At 47.5% G+C, this 26,125-nt stretch overlaps 1 non-coding gene across 1 annotated transcript; it reads right to left on the bottom strand.

Annotated features, from left to right (window-relative positions):
- Nucleotides 1-24,758: 24,758 nt before the first annotated feature.
- LOC138093579 (U6 spliceosomal RNA) lies at nt 24,759-24,862 on the bottom strand. Its single transcript, XR_011146119.1, has one exon. It is a non-coding gene; the product is annotated as a U6 spliceosomal RNA (small nuclear RNA).
- Nucleotides 24,863-26,125: the final 1,263 nt, after the last annotated feature.

Raw genomic sequence — 26,125 nt, 5'->3', positions numbered from 1 at the left:
GTGGTAAAGAATCCACCTGCCAGTGTGCAGGAGACATGGGTTCCATCCCTGGTCTAGGAGGATCCAACATGCTGCAGAGCAGCTGAGCCCGTGAAGCACAGCTCTTGAGCCTGTGCTCTATTAGAGCCCTGGAACTGCAGCTCCTGGAGACTGTGTGCCCTAGAGCCCTTGCTCCATGAGAGAAGCCACCCTAATGAGATGCCCGTGACCGCAACTAGAGGGTAGCCCCTGCTTCCAAAACTAGAGAAAGCCTGAAACTCAGCAAAGACCCAGCACAGCCAAAGAGAAAGAAATACAGAAAATATATATATACACATTTACACACACACACACACACACACACACACACACACACACACACACATATATATATATATATATATATATTTTTTTTTTTTTTAAGAAAAGAATGAGCGCATTCAAGCCTGTCAGTGGCACAGTGTCTGGAGAAATGGCATGTCTGTGAGCCCAGTTCCTCAGGTGTCCCAAAGCCAGGCATGGCCTAGAAGGCAAGAGACTGAGCCACTTCCAGGAACAAGCTCTGTGATGCCAGACGTTATAAGCATTGCAGTAAAAATGCAGTCTTTCTACAGTGATCATAGATTTAATGGTGAATTCCTGCTAATATTCTGGTTTCTTCTGCATTAGTTCCCTAAGTCTCCCATCAGTAAGTACCACAAACTGGGGGGCTTAAAACAACAGAAGGGTATCCTCTCACAGTTCTGGAAGATTGTCGTTGTTCAGTTGCTAAGTCGTGTCCGACTTTTTGCAATTCCATGGGCTATGGCATGCCAGGCTCCTCTGTCCTCCACTATCTCCCGGAGTTTGCTCAAATTCATGTCCATTGAGTCGGTGACTCTTCCTCTGCCACCTCCTTCTCCTCTCGCCTTCAATCTTTCCTTTCCCAAAGCATCAGGATCTTTCCCAATGAGTGGGCTCTTTGCATCATGTGGCCAAAGTATTGGAGTTTCAGCTTCAGCATGTTTCATTGTTCTGGAGTATGCAAGTCTGAAACCAAGGTGACAGCAGGGCCATGCTCCCTCTGAGACTCTGGGTCAATTCCTCCTGGCCTCTCAGCTTCTGGCGGTGCTTGTAACTTGATCACTCTGGCCTCTGCCTCTGTTGTCACACGGCTTTATTCTCTCTGTGTGTCTCTTTTTCTTATAAGGACATCAGTCATATTGGATTAGGTTCCACACTAATGACCTCACCTTAACTTGATTGCATCTACAAAGACTGTTTCCAAAAATGCCCCATTCACAAGTGCTGAGAGTTAGGATTTCAGGGTATCTTGCTGTTGTTCAGTTGCTAAGTTGTGTCCAACTCTTTGCGACCCCATGGACTGCAGCATGCCAGCTTTCTCTGTCCTCCACTGTCTTCTGGATTTTGCTCAAACTCATGTCCACTGAGTCGGGGATGCCATCCAACCATCTCATCCTCTGTTGTCCCCTTCTCCTGCCCTCAATCTTTCCCAGCATCAGGGTCTTTTCCAATGAGTCAGCTCTTCACATTAGGTGGCCAAAGTATTGAAGCTTCATCTTCAGCATCAGTCCTTCCAGTGAATATTCAGGGTTGATATCCTATTGGATTGATTGCTTTGATCTTCTTGCTGTTCAAGGGACTCTCAAGAGTCTTCTCCAGCATCACAGTTTGAAAGCATCAATTCTTTGGTGCTCAGCCTTCTTCATATATATTCTTAGGGGACACACTTTAACCCATAACACCTTCTGAAATATATCCATGTAATTAAAATGTTAATGATAATATTAGTCAAATACTAGTACAGTTTTCAGAATTTGTGAGTGGATTCTCAGATCCTGAGGTCAAGGGCTGGCCTAGATCTGATGGCCCTCACTGTTTCGTTTTCCATGGCAGTTGTAGAACCACAGATTGTCAGAACTGGAAAGTCTTTCTGAGACCCATCAGTGCAACCTCATCATTTTCTTCATTGTATTTTAACCATTTCAATCCCCCTTCTCCCAAAATATATAAGCACATAGTTTAAAAAAAAGTCAAATAGTACTAACAGCTCCTAACAAAAGCCAGCTGTCCCTTGACCCATTCCTACCTCCTTCCAGAGTCCCTTTCCCCAAAGGCAATTACTCCAAATGAGCTACAAGGGAAGACCTTAAACAATTTACAGGCACTTAATTCATATTTGTCAATAATTCATTTGTACCACTATTTCTCATCCCAGCAGCTTTAGACATTTTCTACTCGTTTCCTGTAATGGAACATGAAAATTTAATTCTCTTACTCATCTGCCCTCACCTTTCTCTTTTCCGTGCTCACAGTGTAGGTATAAAGCAATATTTGTTAAATCGGGACTCAGCATCCATGTAAGTGTTGTTCACATCTGAGCCTTGTAAGAAATTTTGATCACATTTCCTTTCTCTGGTAGCTTTTTGGGTCCTCATGTTTTCGTTTGATTAGTTTTTTTAATGTCCCAATTGTTAATTCTTCCCCAACTCTTTAACGCCTCTGAAGTCTGTTTTCCGTGCAATATAATAGAGATCTTGTGAGTCTGAAAACGGCTTTATACCATGCACTTGTGTGATTGATAGTTTGGCTGGGTGTGATATTCTAGGTAGGAAGTCACATCCCCAGATAATTTTGAGAGTTTATTCCATCGTCTCCTACTTTCCACCATTGCTGTTGATCTGGTAAATGGTATTTAAATCTGGAAATGGACACACTTCTTCTTTTGCAAGGCCTTTCTTCTGGGATTTGAGTCATTCTGACCAGGAGTTGAGTTGAGTTTGGGTCATGTTGTTATGGCGACCCTCACATCTCTCTAGCATTACCTGGCTCCGCTAATAGTTCAGTTCAGTTCAGGTCAGTTCAGTTGCTCAGTCATGTCCAACTCTTTGCGACCCCATGAATTGCAGCACACCAGGCCTCCCTGTCCATCACCAACTCCCGGAGTTCACTCAAACTCACGTCTATCAAGTCAGTGATGCCATCCAGCTATCTCATCCTCTGTCGTCCCCTTCTCCTCCTGCCCCCAATCCCTCCCAGCAGCAGTCTTTTCCAATGAGTCAACTCTTCCCATGAGGTGGCCAAAGTATTGGAGTTTCACCTTTAGCATCATTCCTTCCAAAGAACACCCAGGGCTGATCTCCTTCAGAATGGACTGGTTGGATCTCCTTGCAGTCCAAGGGACTCTCAAGAGTCTTCTCCAACACCACAGTTCAAATGCATCAATTCTTCGGTGCTCAGCTTTCTTCATAGTCCAACACTTACATCCATACATGACCACTGGAAAAACCATAGCCTTGACTAGACGGACCTTGATTGGCAAATAATGTCTCTGCTTTTGAATATGCTATCTAGGTTGGTCATAACTTTTCTTCCAAGGAGTAAGTGTCTTTTAATTTCATGGCTGCAGTCACCATCTGCAGTGATTTTAGAGCCCCCCAAAATAAAGTCTGACACTGTTTCCACTGTTTCTCCATCTATTTCCCAAGACGTGCTGGGACCAGATGCCATGATCTTCATTTTCTGAATGTTGAGCTTTAAGCCAACTTTTTCACTCTCCTCTTTCACTTTCATCAAGTAATTAGTACCACTAATAGTACTGAGCATCAATTTCCTATTCTTATTATATGCATATCTTCTTTGATGAAGTGTCTATTCAAATCTTTTGCCCATTTTTTAAGTGGGTTGCTTAACATTCCTTCAGCGTTTCTGTGTTTTAAAGGTTGGGCTTGATTTGCCACAGGAGTTTTCTCAGTGTCTGTTCCACGCTCAGCTTTCGGTCTGCCCACTGTACTTGGCTCTGCACCTCCCATGGCCTTGCCCCTCCTCTAGCTGCACCTTTAGCCTGGCTGGGGGAGGAGCATTCATTGTTGTTTTACAGGCAGGAGCTGGATCTTGGTGACCCTGCCGCTCACCTGATGGCAAGTGAGGTCTAAGGGTCTGGGCCCAGGATGTGTTTCTACCCCACACCCAGAGTTTGAGAGTTTTGACTAATTATTCACCTTTCGGGAAACCACAAGTCTGGTACTGTGTGTCTGTTGGTGCCTTCCGTGTGCCAGGCTCCCCTGGGCCCAGAAGGGGACAACACGGAGCAAGTGTCTTGTTGGGACACAGGGCTGTCCTGGTGGCTCTCGCTGGAGACTCCCCTAAACCACTGGGAATTGCGGTCTCCACTGTACAGTAGCAAACCTGAGCTTGGATGGGAAGACCAGCCCATTAGGGCTGGAGGGGCAGTTCCGGCCCGGGTCCAGCTCCTTGCCAGGTACATCCGGCAGCTGAGCCCTGCCTGGAGCTGGTGGCCAGGGCCGTAGTCACTGGGCCTCCACTTCCCTCCACCTTCCTCACCACCCTGAGGCAGGAGATAGATGGACCCCAGGCTAAACAGCTGCAGTTTGTCCCCTGTGGACAGATACTCCAAGATGAAGATAATAGCAGGAGGATAATAGGAGAGGCTGAGCCCTGCCCAGATAAAAGATGGAGACCACATATTTCTTGTTCTCGAGGTGGAGACCTTTCCCACTGTACATGGGCAGAAAAGCTCCCTGGGGGTCAAAAAGGGAGTGATGTCAACCTACTGGATTCTCTCCTGGAATCCGTCTTGACTAAGAGATGCATGTACACACACAGGGAGGACCCTGAGAAAAATCCAGTACGGACTCAGAACCAGGAGAAACAGGATGATTGGCCAACGGAAACCCAGAAGAAATGCCCCATGTTAGTGAGTCAAGCTACCGCAAGGCCTGGCTGTCTGAATCTGCTTGTGTGTGCCTATTCACACGTACTCTTTTTCCTCTTAATAAACACTATACTTGTTTCACTAATTTCTGTCTCTTTGTGGGAACTTATTTCTACAAAGCGGATGGGCCAGGGACTTGTCGCTGGACACTAGTCCCTGGTGGTCCAGTGGCAATGATTCAGGGCTCTCACTGCCACGGCCTGACTTCAAGCTCTGGTCAGGAACTGAAATCCTGCTTTAAGTCACTGCAGACCAAGGCCAACCGAGATCACCTCCGTGCCAGCAGACCCACAGGAGGGGGACGGAGCTCTGAAGTCCACTTGTGTGGCTGAGTGTGAGTTCAGGCTCAGAGGCCAGGTTGGCTGGTGCTGACATTTATCAACTGGGACACCATAGGGAGGTGAATTCCCTCCTCAGTTTTCTCATCTGTAAAATGGGAATAGTTTATCCCTAGCTTGCAGGTGGTTGTGAGGGGCAAATGGGGGAATATGTGAGGTGCCCACATGGCCAGGCCACTGGCAAGGGCAGAGCTGGGTGAAGAGGAGTCCACTTTGCCTAGAAGTTGCTGTGCTGGTCTGTCAGGCCCCCTGGGGGTACCCGTGGCTGCTCACCGTACTCCATCCAGGCAGGGCAACCTGGCCCTCTGCCTCCTGAAGGGAGTTAGACCAGTGTCCTATGAATTTAGTAAGGGAACCATCCAGGAGAGATTTGGAGTAGAGAGGGGTTGGTTAGCAAATCCGAACCTCAGTCACTGTTATAGTCAAGCTGTAGTTTTTTCATTAGATATGTACAGATATGAGAGTTGGGAGATGCTGGGCTGGGACGGGTTGAGCCTCTGGGGTGGCTTTGAGAAGAGCGGGACCAGGCCTGAGGCCCTGCAGCTGTGACCACCCTTCCCCTAGGAGACCTGATCTTGCAGGATTTTGGATGATCTAGGGGCCAGAGCAGGGGAGTCCGGGATGAGCAACACCTGGGTGCCCCAGTGCTGGAGACCCCTTGTCCCTGACTCATCAATAAGGAGTCTGGAAAAAAAAAAAAAAAGGAGTCTGGCTCACACCATCCATCACACAAACCCCAACCCTCATTTATGCCTCCCCCCAGTCACAGAGTGATGGGACACCACCCCAAGTTCAAATATTTTATTGCCTCAGGGACTTCCCTGGTGGTCCAGAGGTTGGGACTCTGCACTTCCAGGGCAGGGGACCTGGGTTCTGTTCCTGGTAGGGAAACTAGGATTCTACATGCTTTGTGCAGAAAAAAAAAAACAACCCACAAAAACCCCAAAGCCAACCAAACAAAAATCTTATCTCTGTAAAGTTAAAAACCTGATTCTCTCTGTAGAGAGCCTGTCTTCAAATAAGGAAGTCCTTAAGGTGAGCCCTAATACAGTGTGACTGGCGGGGACTTTGTGTACTCAGTTGCTTAGAGGGGTCGACTCTTTGCTACCGCTTGGACTTAAGCCTCCCAGGCTCTTCTGTCCATGGGATTCTCCAGGCAAGAATACTGGAGTGGGCTGCCATTTTCTTCTCCAGGGAATCTTCGCGACTCAGGCAGGGATCCAACCCATATCTTCTATCTCCTGCATTGGCCGGTGAGTTATTACCACTAGCGCCACCTTGTGGGGACTAGTATCCAATGCTGTGTGCTATCCTTAGTCGCTCAGTTGTGCGACTCTTTGTAACTCCATGGACTGTAGCCCTCTAGATTCCTCTGTCCATGGGGATTCTCCAGGCAAGAATATTGGAGTGGGTTGCCATGCCCTCCTCCAGGGGATCTTCCCAACCCAGGGATCAAACTCAGGTCTTCTGAATTGTAGGCGGATTCTTTACCATCTGAGCCACCTGGTAAGTCCTAAAATCCAGTTAAGAGGAGAAATGTGGACTCAGAGAGTGTGCAGGGAAATGGCCTGTGAAGATGGAGACAGAGACTGGGGTGGTGCTTCCATGAGCCAAGGGACATAAAAGTTGTCCCTGCCAGGGTCCAGCCCCGGTGGATCCAGAGTAATTTGAAGGGGAGACAGAATCGGCGTCCTAGGAGAAAGCTATTTAGCTAGAAATATAAAGAGAGATTAGAAAAGAATAGTGTAGTAGGAAAATTAGTGGAGAAAAAGAGGCTGAATAACTTGGTTTACTTGGAATACCAATAAAACTCCAAGACAAGGAATTTGCATCACCTACGTAGGCCACCGGCGCCCACTTGAATAGTGGAGGGTGCCTCGCCTTGGGCTCCCTCTCACGTGGGTCTTAGAAGCCAGGGCAAAATTAGCAGGCTTGGTGAGCATCCATGCTCCATATGGGAATTCAGCCAGAAGGGGAAAGAAAGAACGACACGGGTGAATCAGTCTTTCCAGAAACTGATCCATTTTCTTTATTTTCAGGTTTGGTTATATACTTTTTGTTATACTTTTTGTTATACATAGGGATGAATACAGAGTCACGTGGGGTCAGCAGACCTGACTTTTATCAAAATCAGGTGCTTCATATAAATGTATACAAAGGTCTTAGGGGTTTTACATCATCTTCTGGCCATGAGGCCTGCTGACATTTTATGGCCCTTTCTGAAAATGGTCAGTCAACCAGAAAACTTATTCTTCCAGGGGTGAATTTTCTTAAACCAGGCGCCACCCTCCGAAGGCACCAGATAATTCCTATCTAATGCACCAGTTGCATTCCTATAGGGTGAGGGTGCAGTGGGTTACAATTAAGAAAGGAATTTACTTAGCTTAAGGTTTAACATGATTAATCTTAAAGGTTAATACTTATTCCCCTATATGCTAGTTATATTCATTATAAGGGCAGGGAATATGGAGATTTAACAGCAAATATTGGCTCAACAAATGAAAAACCCTTCACCAATATAATTTCTAATCAACCCACTATACTATACTAATAATTTTCCAACTTCTCAAAAGAATCTGTATTTAGAAAGTTTAAAGCATCTCGTGCCTCTCACAGTTGGGAGGCTGTAAACAATCACATGTGGCCTGACGAAACTGCTCAGGCAGGCTAGAGAAACTTCAGAGGAGTTTGTAAGTTGAAACACTCTTGTCATGCCCAGGAATTTTTATTGACTGGAACTGCAAGTTAACTCCTTCTCCGAGAGAGGTGGTGGGGGACAGCCCTCTGTAAAGTCAGAGGTGTAGGTGAGAGCATAAAGCAATAAAGTAGGCAGACTCTGGTTTTGGGGGTAGATGCTCGGGAACAGGGGGTTTCCTGAGGCTCAATCCCGCCTTTGCATAATGCCGAACCTCCTTCCTCATGACCTTTGCCATGGGCGGAGTTCCTCACACTTGCTCCCAGCATGTCCCCAAACCGCTGTAAGTGAGGAATGGATTCTCCCTTACAACCCTGGAAAGGAACCAACCCTGCTGACACCTTGACCTCAATCCTTTGGCCCCTGGAACTGTGAGACAGTAAATTTAGATTTTAAGTCACCTAGAGACTGAAATTGAAGAAAGTAGGGAAACCACTAGCCCATTCAGGTATGACCTAAATCAAATCCCTTATGATTATACAGTGGAAGTGAGAAATAGATTTAAGGGACTATATCTGATAGACAGAGTGCCTGATGAACTATGGAATGAGGTTCATGACTTTGTACAGGAGACAGGGATCAAGACCATCCCCATGGAAAAGAAATGCAAAAAAGCAAAGTGGCTGTCTGAGGAGGCTTTACAAATAGCTATGATAAGAAGAGAGGCAAAAAGCAAAGGAGAAAAGGAAAGATATAAGCATTTGAATGCAGAGTTCCAGAGAATAGCAAGAAGAGGTAAGAAAGCCTTCCTCAGCGATCAATGCAAAGAAATAGAGGAAAACGACAGAATGGGAAAGACTAGAGATCTCGTCAAGAAAATTAGACACACCAAGGGAACATTTCATGCAAAGATGGGCTCAGTAAAGGACAGAAATGGTATGGACCTAACAGAAGCAGAAGATATTAAGAAGTGGCAAGAATACACAGAAGAACTGTAAAAAAAAGATCTTCAGGACCAAGATAATCACGATGATGTGATCACTCACCTAGAGCCAGACATCCTGGAATGTGAAGTCAAGTGGGCCTTAGAAAGCATCACTACGAACAGAGCTAGTGGCGGTGATGGAATTCCAGTGGAGCTATTTCAAATCCTGAAAGATGATGCTGTGAAAGTGCTGCACTCAATATGCCAGCAAGTTTGGAAAACTCAGCAGTGGCCACAGGACTGGAAAAGGTCAGTTTTCATTCCAATCCCAAAGAAAGGCAATGCCAAAGAATGCTCAAACTACCAAACAATTGCACTCATCTCACATGCTAGTAAATCAATGCTTAAAATTCTCCAAGCCAGACTTCAGCAATATGTGAACTGTGAACTTCCAGATGTTCAAGCTGGTTTTAGAAAAGGCAGAGGAACCAGAGATCAAATTGCCAACATCCGCTGGATCCTGGAAAAAGCAAGAGAGTTCCAGAGAAACATCTATTTCTGCTTTATTGACTATGCCAAAGTCTTTAACTGTGTGGATCACAATCAACTGTGGAAAATTCTGAGGGAGATGGGAATACCAGAGCACCTGACCTGCCTCTTGAGAAATCTGTATGCAGGTCAGGAAGCAACAGTTAGAACTGGACATGGAACAACAGACTGGTTCCAAATAGGAAAAGCAGTACCTCAAGGCTGCATATTGTCACCCTGCTTATTTAACTTCTATGTAGAGTACATCATGAGAAATGCTGGGCTGGAAGAAGCACAAGCTGGAGTCAAGATTGCCGGGAGAAATATCAATCACCTCAGATATGCAGATGACACCACCCTTATGGCAGAAAGTGAAGAGGAACTAAAGAGTCTCTTGATGAAAGTGAAAGAGGAGAGTGAAAAAGTTGGCTTAAAGCTCAACATTCACAAAACGAAGATCATGGCATCTGGTCCCATCACTTCATGGGAAATAGAAGGGGAAACAGTGGAAACAGTGTCAGACTTTATTTTTGTGGGCTTCAAAATCACTGCGGATGGTGACTGCAGGCATGAAATTGGAAGAAAAGTTATGACCAACCTAGATAGCATATTTAAAAGCAGAGACATTACTTTGCCAGCAAAGGTCCGTCTAGTCAAGGCTATGGTTTTTCCAGCGGTCATGTATGGATGTGAAAGTTGGACTGTGAAGAAAGCTGAGTGCTGAAGAATTGATGGTTTCAAACTGTGGTGTTGGAGAAGACTCTTGAGAGTCCCTTGGACTACAAGGAGATCCAACCAGTCCATTCTAAAGAAGATCAGCCCTGGGATTTCTTTGGAGGGAATGATGCTGAAGCTGAAACTCCAGTACTTTGGCCACCTCATGTGAAGAGTTGACTCACTGGAAAAACTCTGATGCTGGGAGAGATTGGGGGCAGGAGGAGAAGGGGATGACAGAGAATGAGATGGCTGGACGGCATCACTGACTCGATGGACGTGAGTCTGAGTGAACTCCGGGAGTTGGTGATGGACAGGGAGGCCTGGGTGATGCAATTCATGGGGTCGCAAAGAGTTGGACACGACTGAACAACTGAACTGAACTGAATTGAGAGTATGGTATTGGTTACAGCAGCCCTAGGAAACAGCACCACCAAGCCTACTGCCTTCACTGGGACGGGCTGGGAAGCCAGGCCCCCAGTGTCACTGGGTCACGTGCCTGAAAGTTTGGACAGGAAGCGTCCCTTCCTTCTGCTCATCCTGAGTCTACTGCCTGCCAACCACTTTCCAAGCCTCAGACACGGCCCAGGGTCCAGGGGCTCACTGTGGGGCTGCCCAGGCCTGGGTCCCTGGCCCCCAAGACTTGAGTTGGGGACCACCCATTTTGTTGTTGGTGTTTCTGTCTTTTTATGAGGGGCTCTGTTCTCACAGGGCTTCCCTTGTGGCTCAGCTGGTAAAGAATCCGCCTGCAATGGGGGAGACCTGGGTTCAGTCCCTGGGTAGGGAAGATCTTCTGGAGGAGGGCATGGCAACCCACTCCAGTATTCTTGCCTGAAGAAGCCCTGTGGACAGAGAAGCCTGGTGGACTGCAGTCCATGGGGTCTCAAAGAGTTGGACACGACTGAGAGACTAAGAACAGCACTGTTCTCCCAAACCAGTACTCCCTGTAAGAGACTCAGCAAGTCTGGAAGCTGGCAAAGCTTTTGTAGATGAGTCTCCCACCATGTGTACAGTTGGGGAAACAGACACAGAGACGGTCAAGGCCCGTCCCAAGGCCACACAGAGAGAAATGACAGGCCTGGGTCAGCAGGGCTGGGGGGCTTTGTGCCAGTGAGAGGCCATGTCTCGGCCATTCCCTCCAGTAGCAAGTGCTGACTGGTGTGGGCTTCGAGGCCTGGGGAGACCAAGACCCTCCTCTCCACAGCCCCTCCCAGAGTGACCTCCTGCTGCCTGCCCCCCACTCCAGGACCCACAGAACTCCCCCTGCACTCTCACCTCCAAGCCTTTCACAGGCGACCCTTGTGCCAGTCAATGTCCATCTGGAGCCACCAGGTCCTGTGGGATGGGGGGGGGGGCTGTAGTTTAGGATGAGGTCTGATGGGGTCATGGAAGGAGCTGAGACAGTGATGACTGAGGGAGAAACTGGGAGATCAGAGCAAAAATCACAACCAGCCAACCTGGGGAGGAAGGTCCGGCCAGCCGGCCAGCCCCTGACTGTGGAGGAGGTGCCCAGAGGTCTGTGTGTAGCTCCCACCTTTCTGGATCTGCAGCCGTAAACCCGCAAGGCATACAAAGTCCCCTCCATCCATCTCAGGGGCTGTTAACTCCTCTCCCAGCTGTGTCACACACGCCCTTTGATACCCTAGAAGCTGGGCACTGATGAAAGTGTGGCTGCTTTCAGCGCGCTCTGTTACGTGAGGGGGAATGAGAGAGGAAGAAAAGGGAAGAGGAAAAGGACCGATCGCCTGCGCAGTACACTCATGGTGGTTTTCCTTGGTGGCTCAGCAGTAAAGAACCTGCCTGCTAATGCAGGAGGCTCAGGTTCAATCCCCAGGTCAGGAAGATGCCCTGGAGAAGGGAATGACAACCTACTCCAGTATTCTTGCCTGGGAAATCCTATGGACAAGAGAAACCTGGCAGGCTACAGAGCACAGGGTTGCAAAAGAGTCAGATGAAACTGAGCGACTGAACAACAAAAACAACGTGCTCCTGGTGAACAAGGGAGACATGCAGTCCTTGGTTCTGCAACAGCCTCATGGCTACGGTGGCCGTTAATTCCTCTGCCATCACCCGTCCACATTCTCTCTGCCTGCATCAGGCACCCACCCAGCTGGTTGCAGTTCCTAACTGGTGGGGGGAGCCAGGCATTTCCTCCTGAAGATGGGTCAGTGTTCCTGCCCATACTGAGCTGGAATTTCCCTTCCAGCTATATCCCTCCTTGTGCTGTGTGCTTAGTCACTCAGTCCTGTCCGACTCTTTTTCGACCCATGAACTGCAACCTGTCAAGCACCTCTGTCCATGGGGATTCTCCAGGTAAGAATACTGGAGTGGGTATATCCCTCCTCACTCCCATCGTATTAATATGTATATACGTATATGCATGTATGTGGCTGTATCACGCAGCATGCAGAATCTTAGTTCCCCAGCCGGGGATCAAACCTGCATCCCTTGCTATGGAAGCACAGAGTCTTAACAATTGAACCATCAGGGAAGTCCCCCATTATATATTTAGCAGCCCTGTTTCCCCAGATAGGGCCAATCACCCCCTTTTGGCTGTTGATTTGGCAGCATAAGGAGCCCAAAATAGCCAGAAGGAAACATTGCTTTAGTGGAACTATTGTTATGTCCTCCAGTGTGAATGTTTCTCCTTTGGGAATTCAAAATTGCAGGGATGGGAAACAAACACTTTGCTAGTGAGAAAATGGTGAAAAGAACTACTCCCTCTTCTATCCAGCGCTGACCCCTACACTCGTGAATCCTGACTGTGAGAGAGACGGCCCCGTGTGCTGAATGCTGACTCAGATCACAGTCTGCACCCTGGAGGATCCTGACCCAGCCCTGTGAGGTACTGCCCCACACTGGTGCCTTCCCTGGTGGTCCAGTGGCTGAGACTCAGAGCTTTCAATGCAGAGGGCATAGGTTCAATTCCCGGTTGGGGAACTAAGAGCCCACATGCCATGAGGCCAAAAAGTGAAAATTTATTTTTCAGGCTTCCCAGGTGGCACTAGCAGGAAAGAACTCACCTGCCAGTGCAGGAGACATAAGAGATGCGGGTTCAATCTCTGGGTTGGGAAGATCCCCTGGAGGAGGAAATGGCAACCCACTCCAGTATTCTTGCCTGAAACACTCCATAGAGAAGCCTGGCAGGCTATAGTCCATGGGGTCACAAAGAGTCAGACATGACTGCAGTGACTTAGCATGCATGCCCAGTGCCCAAAACAGTGTCTCCAGAAGATCATCCCACTTTTTTTTTTTTAATCTATTTGTTTGGCTGTGCTGGGTTACAGTTGTGGCCTGTGGGGTCTTTAGTTGCACCATTCAGGACCTTTAGTTGTGGCTTGTGGGATCTGGTTCCCTGACCAGGGATTGAATCTCATCCCTCCCACCCACCTGGTATTGGGAGCTTGGAGTCCTAGCCTCTGAACCATCAGGGAAGGCCCCATCCCACCCTTCTCTAAAGCCAGCTGCTTTAGTGGGATAGGGAATTCCATGTGAATCAGGGAATCCCATGAGCCAATTGGCAGGCTTGGTTTGCTGCAAAGTGAATGTCCTGGTTGAAGCAAAGCTTTGTGGAATACCAAGTGGGTGGATAAGGCATTCTGTAAGTCCACGGGTGGTGGTTTCAGCAGAGCATTTGGGGCTGGGAAAGCAAATCTATACTCAGGAAAAGTTTATGCCAAGAAGCACAAAGTGCTGCTCCTTCTATGACGGCGGTGCGCTCCGTAATCTGTCTGCTACCAGGGTGCTCTGGTCTCCTTGGGGAGTGGTGTCGTAGCATGAGCTCTGTTGTGATGGTTTAGGGAAGAAAAGGCGGTCAAGGTTCCGGTGGTCTAGACTACGGAAGAGGGCTGGGAAGCTGAAGGTATATTACTGGCCCCACCCACTGGACGTAAACAACTGCTGCTAAGAGAAGAGGTACCAGGGACTTCCCTGGTGGTCAAGTGGCTAAGACCGAGCTCCCAATGCAGGTGGCCCCGGGTTCAATCCCTGGTCAGGGAGCTAGATCCCACATGCTGCAACTAAGCGTTCACACGTTGCAACTAAAGATCCTGCATGTCTCATCGAAGATGGAAGATCTGAGTGCTGCAACTAAGACCTGGCACAGCCAAATAAATAAAATAAACATCTTTTGAAAAAGAGAGAAGAGGTACAAGAAGCACTGATGGTGAGTTCCAGCCAAGAAATGATGTCCGAACAATAGCTGCTGTGGGAATCACCCCATGAGGAAGCTGATGATCACCTACTGCCATGCGCCAAGGCCTTCTGTGCGGACCCGGGAGGTGAGTGGAAAGGGGATGTGATAGGAATGGACACCCCCTCACGATGTGGTGTCCTCGATGGAGGCACCAACAGGAATGTGCTCTGCTCCTGGTTTACCCGTTGGGGAGGGGGCTTCCATCTGGCCTTCTTCCCATAATGCACCTTTCCTCCCAGGTGCTTTCAGAACTGGGAAAGGAGCCCTGAGCTGTGTTCAGGGATCTGCTGGGTCCAAATGAGCTGGATGTGAACAAGACTCTCCTAGTTACCTGACTGATTCCCAAGAGTATTTTAAAAACATGACCATACCCAGACAGAGATAAACAAATAGCATGTGATATCACTTATGTACGGAATCCAAAAGAATGGTACAAATGAACTTGTTTACAAAACAGAAATAGATTCACAGATGTAGAAAATAAACTTGGGGTTACCAAGTGGGAATGGTGGGAGGGATAAATTGGGAGATTGGGATTGACATATACACACTACTGTGTATAAAATAGAGGACTAATAGGGAAGTAGTGTAAAGCACAGGAAACTCAACACTCTGTAATGACCTATTTGGGAAAAGAATCTAAAAAAGAGTGGATAAATGTGTATGTGTAACTGATTCACTTTGCTGTGCTCCTGAAACTAACACAACATTGTACAACTATACTCCAATAAATATTGTTAAAAAATAAAGAAACAAGCAAATGCTCTCTCAAACTCAATACAAAAACGTGATCATACATTCTTAACATTACTCCCATCGAGATGTGCAGACTGTGTCCCTTCCACTTGAGTCTGGGTGGGCTTGTGGCTCCAAAGGAAGTGATGCTACATGACCTTGAAGGCTAGGCCTCTGAGCGATGGCCTTCTCACTTTGTTTGCTGACTTTGTTCAGTCGTTTATGGAACCTGGAGTCCCTGAGTAAGAATCACGACTGCTCTGAGACCACCACACCAGGCCTCATCACCAGTCCCAGCTGAGTCCTGCCCACCAGCTACGGCAGCCACAGCACCGAGTATGTGAGATATTATCTCAGACTCTCCAGAGCAGCCCATTGCCAGCCGAGCGCCACTAAATGATCTCAGCTGACGCCCAAAGGAGGAGAATGCCCACTGAGGCCTGCCTGAACTCCTCAATGAGATAACAGGGCATGATACAATGTTTGCGGTCTGTTACACAGCAGAGATATCCACAATACCTCCAGAAGCCCTTACTCTGATGGGACCATTGTGGGTCTCCTGGAAGTGTCAACTCAGAACCAGCATCCAGGAATCTCTAAAATAGCTGGCACTTCGCCTTCTCCAGCGCACTCAGTCACTCAGGCCTCAGGTCCCATAGGGGAACACCGGGAGGAGAATGCATAGTATATAGTGTTGGCTGTGTAGGGTCCTTCCTCAAGTGACTCCAGCCTCCTCTTTCATTCAAGGGGCTCTGTGTCCATGAAATGCCTGGTCCTGGCATGGGTGGGCAGTGACTCACATTCTCTGTTATGCTGCTTTAGTTCAGACTTCTGTTCAGCAGACCTAGAACTTTCCTCCTTCTGCAAATCAAGATTTTATTAGGCTGCCCATTTACTTTGGTCTTGGAGCACTATAATTGGTTGATCGATCAGTCGATTACTAATAATTCCATTCCCCTGCATTCCACCCTCCACAACTGGAGAACAATAGTGAGGTGGTGAGGTGGGTGAGCAGAAATTAAATAAATTCATTCAGGGAATTCCCTGGTGGTGCAGTGGTTAGGACCCCACACTGTTACTGCTGAGGGTCTGGGTTCGATCCCTGGTGGGGAATCCTGCAAGTCAAATGGCATGGAAAAAAAAAAAAAAAGTCCACTCAGCATTTGAGCAACCTTTGGAAACTTTTGGACCCTTCCTTCTACACTCTACTAAAGGAATCCTGGCCTCTCAGCTTCACTCAGTGTAGGCTACCTTGGGACCAGCCTTCGATGAATCAACTGAGCAACCCTTTAGAGCAAGCCCCAGGCCATGTTACAGCCACTCCCCACTGGTCCCTCAGCATCCCTAGATGGGATCGTCTAGTTGCAGAAAACAAGCTCAGGGCTTCCACTGATTCTGCATTTGGTGAGCTGTGTAATTATTTCACTATATATCGCAATGTAATAATAACAGAAACAAAGTGCACAATAAATGGCACGCGCGTGAGTCATCCTGAAACCATCCCCACCCCCAGTCCATGGAAAATGGTCTTCCATGAAACCCATCCCTGGTCCAAAAAGGCTGGGACCACTGTTTTAGAGCCATCCCCAGCTGTCTGAGCTACCAGGAGGAATGCAGGATCTATGATTAACGCATCCACCCACTTCAACACGTGATACTCCTTTCATCATAATGCACTACTTAGTGTCCATGCCCAGACACATTTCCCTGTTCGTATACACTGGAGACATCCTGCAGCTCTTTGGTGTGTACTATGCCTTCTCCGGGCTTCCCAGGTGGCGCAGTGGTAAGGAATCTGCCTGCCAACGCAGGAGTCACAGAAGACGCAAGTTCGATCCCTGGGTCAGGAAGATCCCCTGAAGGAGAAAATGGCAACCCACTCCAGTATTCTTGCCTGGGAAATCCCATGGACAGAGAGGAGCCTGACAGGCTCCAGTCACGGGGTCACAAAGGGTCAGACACAACTGAGCAACTGAGCATGCGCGCGCGCACACATGCCTCCTCATGGGTCACACTGTGTGCCTGATACCCTGAAACTTGCCAGGTCTTAAGTCTGAGAAGTGTTATCCCTTGGCCACTAGAGTTTCTCTAGGCACAAAGAGAACCTCTGGCTCTTTACTCAGACTTTGGGAATTGAAGCCCTTGAGCTCATCTTTCCCCTCTTTTCTGGTTCACTTAGAAGCAAAGGAGCAGCCCCATGGTCCTGCTGCTCTTTATTTCCAGGTATGCTCTGTGCCAGCAGCTGCTTGGTCAACCAGAGCTTTCTATAAGCCATCACCCCAGTGGTCAAAAGGTGATCACTTAAGTGACAGCTTCACATTGCATGCCATGGACCACCAATGTCCCCTTTACCCCAGCAGCCAGGTCCCTAAAATGCCCCTAAATCGACAGATTAGAGCGTCGATGCCAGCCTCCCCTCCTTACAGTTCTGCTCCACTGGAAGCATCACCATCGCCAATCACTGTATCAGGCAGCGCTGGGTCGGGAGGCAGAGCCCTGTGAGTATTATGGGATATGGATTTATCATGGGGATTAGGTTTGACATGGCAGTGGGAGGAGCTAGGGAGATGAAGGTCCAGAGGGGGAACTGGAGGGTCAGAGAAAGAGCCTCCACAGGCAATCTGAGGAGCCGGGCACGTCCAGAGCCTGTTGGGAGTTGTGGCCTGGGTTCCTGGCTGAGCCTCTGGAGGTGGGCAGGGGGCTGCCGATGGTCAGCTGGGCCAGCAGGCAGGACACGGAACTAGACGCAGACCCGGGACTCTGGGTCTGCCCGTCTCCACATCTGACGAGTGTGACCTTGAGAGAGTAAAGATCACTGCTTCACCTCTGCTTTCCGGCCTCCTGTACAGACACCATACAGGAAGGCACCCTGAGAAACGTCTGTTAGCACCATCGGCACACTCCATCCCTGCATCTGCCCTGTCTCCTTCTCCCAGGCCAGGCTTCCCCAGTCCCAGCACCTCCCCACACCTGCCCGATGGCTGCCTCGCCTCCCCCAGCAGACTGTGAGCTCTGAGATGCTGGGCTGAGTCTCCCAACTCATCACGGTGCGACCAGCACTTGGCACAAGCTTGGAACAGAGCGGCGCTCAATATACGTTTGCAAATGGGCGAGTGAATAAATGAATGAATAAATGATAGTTGCTGGGTTCTAGGAAAGCTGGGAGAAAAATCAGACAGGGAGGAGGCTGGCCGCGGCCTTCGGTATTGAGCACTTATACTCTGCATGACCCTGGGGAGAGGCTGAAGGTGGAGGAGGGAGGTGGAGATGAGCTGACCTGTGAGTGACCGGAACACACATGGTTGAATGTGTCCAGCACCCTTGGATGAACCCAGGAAGAGACTGGCAGGGAGCTCAGAGGCAGCAAGGCCCCTGCCAGCCAGTGAATCCTGGAGGACTTCCTGTAGGGGGTGCTGAGCAGGGAGGACTGAAACAGGTGGAGTTAGCTGTGCCTTCCCGAGGGAGGAAAAGGCTTGTGCAGATGCGAACCCAGGGCACACATCTGAAAGAGTGAGGCTTTTATTTTGCCCTCACTTCAGGCTGTTTCTAGGTTTTGATTTCTAGAATGATTCCTGCTAATTTTTTTTTTGAGTTGTTAAAAATAATTTATTAACATTTTTCTCTTGGCCATGTGGCATGTGGGGTCTTAGTTTCCTGACCAGGGATCAAACCAGCAGCCCCTGCATCACAAGCACAGAGTCTTATTCACATGGACCACCAGTGAAGCCACTCGGATGACTTCTGATGTTAAGGAGGATGGTCTTGTTCATGTTAAGATTAATCTTCATGGTATAAACATCAGACACAAACAGAAACCTAGTTCCTGAGTTCTCTCCTGTCTCCAAGCTCAGCCTCTCTGGTCCACGCTGTACAAAGGGGCCAGAGGGACACCTCTAAATCCCTCCATGGCTTCCCATTGCCCTTGGGATATGGTGCAGCCTCCTCTCGCCTCTGGAACTTCCCACTGGCTGCCCCGCCCCCCACCCAGAACACTCCTCACCCCTTAGATGCTGCCTCCTCAGAGCAGCCTCTCCTGTCCCAGCTTGGACCAGGGATCCCCTCGAACTCCCCAACTTACTACTCGTCAGATTTGTTAGATTAGAGGCTTCCCTGATCATCACTGTTCACCACGGAACCCTGCTCAGCAGCCTGAGCTGGACTCCTGGGGCAACCTGTTATCCTGGGTGGACTCGGTGGGGGTGTGGGGAGCTTTTCTCTGTGGGGTAGAGGGACCCACAGCTCTGCAGGACACGCAGTAGGGGCTCTAGAAATTCTTGAGTGAGTGGCTGAAATTGTGGTGTTTCACTTAGTTTGTTCTTGTGTTACTTTTGCAAACTTTGAGGTAAGTTTTGTTATTATCCCCACTTTTTTTTATCCCCACTTTTTAGACAAAAGAACAGAGGCTCAGAGAAGGGCACAAAGCTTCTGGCTATGCTCAGCTTGGTCTAATTCCAGGGACCAATAAACAAATAAAGCCAGGCGTCTGAGTGAGAATAAAGAAAATCAGGGAGAGGATTCCTGAGAGTTACTCAGGTTTCAGTTCAGTTCAGTTGAGTCGCTCAGTCGTGTCAGACTCTTTGTGACCCCATGGACTGCAGCAGGCCAGGCCTCCCTGTCTATTATCAGCTCCCAGAGTTTACTCAAACCCCTGTCCTTAGAGTTGGTGATACCATTCAACCGTCCCATCCTCTGTCGTCCCCTTCTCCTCCCGCCTTCAATCTTTCCCAGCATCAGGGTCTTTTCAAATGAGTCAGTTCTTCACATCAGATGGCCAGAGTATTAGAGTTTCAGCTTTAGCATCAGTCCTTCCAATGAATATTCAGAACTGATTTCGTTTAGGATGGACTGGTTTGATCTCCTTGCAGTCCAAGGGACTCTCAAGAGTCTTCTCCAACACCACAGTTCAAAAGCATCAATTCCTCAGTGCTCAGCTTTCTTTATAGTCCAACTCTCACATCCGTACATGACCACTGGAAAAACCATAGCTTTGACTAGACAGACCTTTGTTGGCAAAGTCAGTCAGTCAGTTCAGTCGCTCAGACATGTCTGACTCTTTGCAACCCCATGAATCGCAGCACACCAGGCCTCCCTGTCCATCACCGACTCCCGGAGTTCACTCAGACTCACGTCCATCAAGTCAGTGATGCCATCCAGCCATCTCATCCTCGGTTGTCCCCTTCTCATCCTGTCCCCAATCCCTCCCAGCATCAGAGTCTTTTCCAATGAGTCAACTCTTCGCATCAGGTGGCCAAGGTACTGGAGCTTCAGCTTTAGCATCATTCCTTCCAAAGAAATCCCAGGGTTGATCTCCTTCAGAATGGACTGGTTGGATCTCCTTGCAGTCCAAGGGACCTTCAGGAGTCTTCTCCAACACCGCAGTTCAAACGCATCAATTCTTCAGCGCTCAGCCTTCTTCACAGTCCAACTCTCACATCCATACATGACCACAGGAAAAACCATAGCCTTGACTAGACGGACCATGTCTCTGCTTTTGAATATACTATCTAGGTTGGTCATAACTTTTCTTCCAAGGAGTAAGCGTCTTTTAATTTCATGGCTGCAGTCATAATCTGCAGTGATTTTGGAGCCCAAAGAAATAGTCTGACACTGTTTCCACTGTTTCTCCATCTATTTCCCGTGAAGTGATGGGACCAGATGCCATGATCTTCGTTTTCTGAATGTTGAGCTTTAAGCCAACTTTTTCACTCTCCTCTTTCACTTTCATCAAGAGGCATTTTAGTTCTTCTTCACTTTCTGCCATAAGGGTGGTGTCATCTGCATATCTGAGGTGATTGATATTTCTCCCGGCAATCTTGATTCCAGCTTGTGTTTCTTCCAGTCCAGCATTTCTCATGATGTACTCTGCATAGAAGTTAAATAAGCAGGGTGACACTATACAGCCTTGACGTACTCCTTTTCCTATTTGGAACCAGTCTGTTGTTCCATGTCCAGTTCTAACTGCTGCTTCCTGAGCTGCACACAGATTTCTCAAGAGGCAGGTCAGGTGGTCTGGTATTCCCATCTCTCTCAGAATTTTCCACAGTTGATTGTGATCCACACAGTCAAAGGCTTGGGCATAGTCAATAAAGCAGAAATAGATGTTTTTCTGGAACTCTCTTGCTTTTTCCAGGATCCAGCGGATGTTGGCAATTTGATCTCTGGTTCCTTTGCCTTTTTTAAAACCAGCTTGAACATCTGGAAGTTCATGGTTCACGTATTGCTGAAGCCTGCCTTGGAGAATTTTGAGCATTACTTTACTAGTGTGTGAGATGAGTGCAATTGTGCGGTAGTTGGAGCATTCTTTGGCATTGCCTTTCTTTGGGATTGGAATGAAAACTGACCTTTTCCAGTCCTGTAGCCACTGCTGAGTTTTCCAAATGTGCTGGCATATTGAGTGCAGCACTTTCACAGCATCATCTTTCAAGATTTGAAATAGCTCCACTGGAATTCCATCACCTCCACTAGCTTTGTTCGTAGTGATACTTTCTAAGGCCCACTTGACTTCACATTCCAGGATGTCTGGCTCTAGGTGAGTGATCACACCATTGTGATTATCTTGGTCGTGAAGATCTTTTTTGTACAGTTCTTCTGTGTATTCTTGCCGCTTCTTCTTAATATCTTCTGCTTCTGTTAGGTCCATTCCATTTCTGTCCTTTATCGAGCCCATCTTGCATGAAATGTTCCCTTGGTATCTCTAATTTTCTTGAAGAGCTCTCTAGTCTTTCCCATTCTGTTGTTTTCCTCTATTTCTTTGCATTGATCGCTGAAGAAGGCTTTCTTATCTCTCCTTGCTATTCTTTGGAACTCTGCATTCAGATGCTTATATCTTTCCTTTTCTCCTTTGCTTTTCACTTCTCTTCTTTTCACAGCTATTTGTCAGGCCTCCCCAGACAGCCATTTTGCTTTTTTGCATTTCTTTTCCATGGGGAGGGTCTTGATGCCTGTCTCCTGTACAATGTCACGAACCTCATTCCATAGTTCATCAGGCACTCTGTCTATCAGATATAGTCCCTTAAATCTATTTCTCACTTCCATTGTATAATCACAAGGGATTTGATTTAGGTCATACATGAATGGGCTAGTGGTTTTCCCTTCTTTCTTCAATTTAAGTCTGAATTTGGCAATAAGGAGTTCATGATCTGAGCCACAGTCAGCTCCTGGTCTTGTTTTTGTTGACTGTATAGAGCTTCTCCATCTTTGTCTGCAAAGAATAGAATCAATCTGATTTCGGTGTTGACCATCTGGTGATGTCCATATGTGGAGTCTTCTCTTGTGTTGTTGGAAGAGGGTGTTTGCTATGACCAGTGCATTTTCTTGGCAAAACTCTATTAGTCTTTGCCCTGCTTCATTCCTCATTCCAAGGCCAAATTTGCCTGTTACTCCAGATGTTTCTTGACTTCCTACTTTTGCATTCCAGATCCCTATAATGAAAAGGACATCTTTTTTGGGTGTTAATTCTAAAAGGTCTTGAAGGTCTTCATAGAACCTTTCAACTTCAGCTTCTTCAGCGTTATTGATTGGGGCATAGACTTGGATTACTGAGATACCCCATGCCCAAGGTAAGAGAAACCCAAGTAAGATGGTAGATGTTGCAAGAGGGCATCAGAGGGCAAACACTCCGACACCATACTCACAGAAAACTAGTCAATCTAATCACACTAGGACCACTCAATGAAACTAAGTTAAGCCATGCCCATGGGGCAACCCAAGATGGGCAGGTCATGGTGAGGAGGTCTGACAGAATGTGGTCCACTGGAGAAGGGAATGGCAAACCACTTCAGTATTCTTGCCTTGAGAACCCCATGAACAGTATGAAAGGGCAAAATGATAGGATACTGAAAGAGGAACTCCCCAGGTCAGTAGGTGCCCAATATGCTACTGGAGATCAGTGGAGAAATAACTCCAGAAAGAATGAAGGGATGGAGCCAAAGCAAAAACAATACCCAGCTGTGGATGTGACTGGTGATAGAAGCAAGGTCTGATGCTGTAAAGAGCAATATTGCATAGGAACCTGGAATGTCAGGTCCATGAATCAAGGCAAATTGGAAGTGGTCAAACAGGAGATGGCAAGAGTGAACATCGACATTCTAGGAATCAGTGAACTAAAATGGACTGGAGTGGGTGAATTTAACTCAGATGACCATTATATCTACTACTGCAGGCAGGAATCCCTCAGAAGAAATGGAGTAGCCATCATGGTCAACCAGAGAGTCTGAAATGCAGTACTTGGATGCAATCTCAAAAATGACAGAATGATCTCTGTTCATTTCCAAGGCAAACCACTCAATATCACAGTCGGCAAAGTAGTCTCTGCTTTTTAATATTCTGTCTAGATTGGTCATAACTTTTCTTCCAAGGAGTAAGCATCTTTTAATTTCATGGCTCCAGTCACCATCTGCAGTGATTTTGGAGCCCAAAAAATAGTCTGACCCTGTTTCCACTGTTTCCCCGTCTATTTGCCATGAAGTGATGGGACCAGATGCCATGATCTTCATTTTCTGAATGTTGAGTTTTAAGCCAGTTTTTTCACTCTCCTCTTTCAGTTTTGTCAAGAGGCTCTTTAGTTCTTCTCTTTCTGCCATAGGGCGGTGTCATCTGCATATCTGAGGTGATTAGCTGTCTTCTATAAGGGTGGTGTCATCTGCATATCTGAGGTGATTAGCTGTCTTCTATGAGGGTGGTGTCATCTGCATATCTGAGGTGATTAGCTGTCTTCTATGAGGGTGGTGTCATCTGCATATCTGAGGTTATTAGCTGTCTTCTATAAGGATGGTGTCATCTGCATATCTGAGGTGATTAGCTGTCTTCTATAAGGGTGGTGTCATCTGCATATCTGAGGTGATTAGCTGTCTTCTGTTAAGCACATGCAGGGCTTCTCTGGGGACTCAGATGGTAGAGAGTCTTGTCTGCAATGCAGGAGACCCAGGTTCAACTGGACGATCCCCTGGAGAAGTGACTGGCAACCCACTCCAGTATTCTTGCCTGGAGAATCCCATGGACAGAGAGTGGGACAGTCCATGGGGTTGCAAAGAAAGAGTGGGACGTGATTAAGCAATTAAAAGAAAAAAGTCCTGTGCAGCCCTTTCCCCAGGGCAGGCCCAGTGCTCTCAGTGGCAGCAACCCTGCAGCTGTTTGTTCACATTTCCTTAGTTTCCTTAGAGGGTCGAGTGCAGGCTCCTGGGCGGGCCCAGCCGCCGCACTGTAGTCTGAGGGGCCTCTCCAGGGCGGGCCTCACTCTCACATGCAGAGGACTTAATGCTTCTGAAGAGACACTCAAAGCCCAGTGCCTGGGCTCCAATCTCAGCTCCACCGCGTACCAGGGGCATGACCTTGAGCAAGTTAGCTTTCTTGGCCTGTTTCCCCATCCACAAAGTGGGATAATAATAGCACCTACCTCACAGGGTTGTGGTAAGGATTAAGTAATGTTTGTAAAGAACATAGAACACTGCCTAGCACATAGTAAGTCCTATATTATTATTTTTTAAACTTTTTATTTTAATTAAAAATGTTGTGATAGTTTCAGGCGCACAGAAAAGTGATTGAGTTATACATATACATGTAACTTTCCTTTTTCAAATCCTTTTCCCATTTAGGTTGTCGCATAATACTGAACAGAGTTCCCTGTGCTATATAGTAGGTCCTTGTTATCCATTAAGATTTATTTGTTTAAACTGCCACATGACTATTATTTTATTTTTTAAAGATATTTTATCTATTTATTTTTTGACTGCACTGTGTGGCATGTGGGATCTTAGTTGCTGCACCAGGGATCAAACCTGTGCCCCCAAAGTGGAAGCTTGGAGTCTTAACCATTAAACTACCAGGGAAGTCCCAAGATTTATTTTTTTATTGAATACAATTGATTTACAATGTTTTGTTAGTTTCTGATGTATGGTAAAGGTATTCAGTTATACAATATATATTAAACATATATATTCTCTTTCATATTCTTTTATCATGGTTTATTGCAGGATAAAAATATGGAATGCTTCTCGAATTTTTGTGTCGTCCTCGGGGAGGGGCCATGCTAATCTCTGTATTGTTCCAGCTTTAGTGTCTATGCTGCTAGAGTGGACACACACAAATAAAAGTTTTTAATGTGCAGCACCTACCCAGCAGTCCTACTTTGTGGCATCTGTCTGATGGACAGCTTCATAAAACTCATAATGGTAAATATTTAAGAATGGGCCTTGCAGTGTTATTTGTAAGGACAGATGTTCATCAAAGGGGGAGTGGTTATATAAGTGGTTAAATAACAAGTGGAACACTGTGCAGGAGTGGAAGAGTGAAAAGAGCTGTGCGTGTGAGGTTGAGTTATCTGGAATTACAAAGTTGTCATGGCAGTTTTAGAGGATTCAATCTCATACTACACACCTGTGTTAGACTAGATTGTGCTGTGGTGACAAGCAGAGCCAAACGTAATGTGTAAACACAACAGAGGTTTGTTTGTTGCTTAACAGTCCCAGGTTGAAGGGGGATGAGATAAATGATGGGGAGGGGGGGTCTCTTCCATGAGGCAATTCAGGGAACCACACTAAAAAAGTCTGACATCTTCACCGGGTGTTTTTCCAAGGCTGCGTGTTGATTCTGGCCAGACGGGAGAAGGAGCACACAGGCACATGGGGGGACAGCCTATGGCCCCAGCCAGGACGGGGTACCCCTTGCTTTGGCCCATATTCATTGCAGACGGCTTAGTCATATGGTCACTCCTAGCCATAAGGACGCCGGGAGATGTGCTCTAGCTGTGTGTATGGGAAGCAGGAAAGACGGGAGTTGGTGGATGGATGGGCAGTCTCTGCCTGGTATTCTCTAAGCCTCAGTTGCCTTATCTTTATTTTGGGGGCAGTGGTAGTAGCTACTGCACGGTAAATGACGGAATATGTGTGCGTTCAGCACAGTCCTGGACCCATAGTGGTGGTGGTGTTTAGTTGCTAAGTTGTGTCTGACTCTGCGACACCATGGAGTGTAGCATGCCAGGCTCCTCTGTCCATGGGATTTCCCAGGCAAGAATACTGGAGCGGGTTGCCAGTTCCTTTTCCAGGGGATCTTCCCACCCCAGGGATTGAACCCATGTCTCCTGCTTGGTAGGCAGATTCTTTACCACTGAGCCACCTGGGAAGCCTGACCCATATTGACCACCCCATAAGTATTAGGGTGACAGGCTACCTCCCAGAGGTCCCTACTGGAATCAAGCACCAGTTGCCTGCAAATGTACTTAGCCTGGCTATGGCAGATTGTATTTCCCGTTTGCTCTTGTTGGGCTTCCCAGGTGGCGCTAGTGGTAAAGAACCCCCGCTTCCCAATGTAGGAGACATAAAAATGTGGGTTCGATCCCTGCGTT

This window comes from Capricornis sumatraensis, chromosome 1 (assembly GCF_032405125.1).
Source record: "Capricornis sumatraensis isolate serow.1 chromosome 1, serow.2, whole genome shotgun sequence".
NCBI classification, from domain to species: Eukaryota; Metazoa; Chordata; class Mammalia; order Artiodactyla; family Bovidae; genus Capricornis; species Capricornis sumatraensis.
Note: the sequence above shows the minus strand (reverse complement) of the source record. Positions and strands in the feature narration are given on the sequence as shown.